Consider the following 1,949-nt stretch of genomic DNA (forward strand, 5'->3'; position numbering starts at 1 on the left):
CAGCCAAAGCACTTCAGGCTCTGGTGTCTGAAGCCAAGAGGAAGCTAGGAGCACAGGCTTCTGGTGGATCCTCAGACCCCATATACCAATGTCATCCTCCATATTGTGTATTTAGGAAGCTCAATTCTGTGGTGGTACCCTTTTCCAAGACCTAAGAGAAGGCAGGAGGAGTCTGAGATGGAGAATAAGGACCAAGTTAGCATCCCTTCCAGGCGCTGATGGTCTAGCTGCCTTCCTGAAGCCAGATACTCACTGTTTGGAAACCAAACTGCATGTTCTCTCAGTGGGCCCCTCTGCTATGGAAGAGCACACTGAAGGAAGTGTGGATGGCGAAAGTGCTCTGTACACTTCTTCCAAGCTGGACCTTCAAGAAATTCTCCAAAAGCATGGTATCTCTAGTAGCTTGACCTTTGATGAGAAGACAATGGTGAGGAAGACAGAGAAAAATAATTTTGCAATCACTGTATTCAGAAACAGAGAGACACAATTCTGCATCCATCTAGAAATTAACCACAGATACAGGAGCTTTTAGTGCAATAGCCCAACAGGTGAACAACCAGCTGGGAGAAGTGGAAAACTTAGAGGACTTTGCATATAGTATCCCCCTCAATCGATCACCTTAAAGTTTTGAGTAACCAGGGATAAGAAAGGAATGGATTGGTGTCTCTTCCCCACCTACTATATTCATTTGGAAAAATACAAGAACCAGAAGCTATTTCTTCTTTCAGGTAGAAAGTGTAAAAAGAGCAAAACATCAAACTATCTTATCTCCACTGACCCAACAGATTTATCTCAAAAAGAGGACTGCTACATTTGCAAACTTAGATCAAACCTCATGGGGACAAAGTTCACAGTGTATGACCATGGTTTCAGCTCAGTCACAGCCCAAGGCCAGGTAGAAAAGGCTCACACCCAGCAGGAGCTGTCAGCCATTTGTTATGAAACAAATGGGTTTGGATTTAAAGGTCCTAGGAAGCAGTGATTATTTCATGGATGAATCTGAATCATGAATGGATCCCATTACAGCCAAGGAATGACCAGAGAGTTTGCTTTCACAATGGTAAAACAAAACCATGGAGAACTTGTTTGAACTGCTCAAGACCCCCATGTGGAACTAAAACATTCAATCCTAACACAACTTCCATGGTCGGGCCACTCAGGCATCTGTGAAGAACTTTCTGATAGTCCACGGGATTGACCCTGATTACATAGTCATGGAATTTGGATGTGTGGCAGAGGACATCTTCACACTGGACTACAACAACAACACACTGTGTGCACTTCAGGCCTTTGCCATCAGGCTTTCAAACTTCAACAGTAAGTTTGTTATGTGAACTATGGACAGCCAGCAGATCTAGGACTTTTCGCTGCCTTCCTCACCCTGCCCCAGGATGTGGAGAACAACAGTTTTCCCCTTTTGGAATAACCAAACACCAAGTGTGGGTCCCATGTGCATGTGCATCTGTTTTTGCATCACACACATATGCATACACACACATCTTCTCTGGGCTTCAGAGACCTGGTCAGTGATCATGGCTCAGCATGGAAGAGAGACTGTTGAAAGCACAGATTGGCTATCATCAAGGGCACATCCAGGACTTATGAGGTCACTGCCCAACAGACACTGCTTCAGGAGTGAAGTTTCCATGGGATGGGGAGGTGCTCCATGGTGAGACTGCAGGCCTAGTATGCCTGAGGTCCTGAATGCAATCCCAGCACTGCAGTAGATGTGTGTGTGTGTGTGTGTGTGTGTGTGTGTGTGTGTGTGTGTGATTTCCTGTGTTAGGAAATGTGCAGCAGAATCAGGTTCTATGATTAAATACTTCAGTCACTTTTTTTGAAGACCTTTTCAGAGAGGTCATAGAGGGACTGTCTCAAAAATTGCATTTAGTATTCAGGACAGGAGCCTGAAAACATTTTCCACCAATGGCCTCATAGTCTCTCTCACT

The 1,949-nt window shown here is 44.8% G+C and overlaps 1 pseudogene; it reads left to right on the forward strand.

Annotated features, from left to right (window-relative positions):
* The first annotated feature begins 298 nt into the window (after positions 1–298).
* Positions 299–1,334, forward strand: LOC109703111 (tubby-related protein 3 pseudogene; annotated as a pseudogene).
* The last annotated feature ends 615 nt before the right edge of the window (positions 1,335–1,949 follow it).

The sequence above is a fragment of the Castor canadensis genome, chromosome 13 (assembly GCF_047511655.1).
Source record: "Castor canadensis chromosome 13, mCasCan1.hap1v2, whole genome shotgun sequence".
NCBI lineage: Eukaryota > Metazoa > Chordata > Mammalia > Rodentia > Castoridae > Castor > Castor canadensis.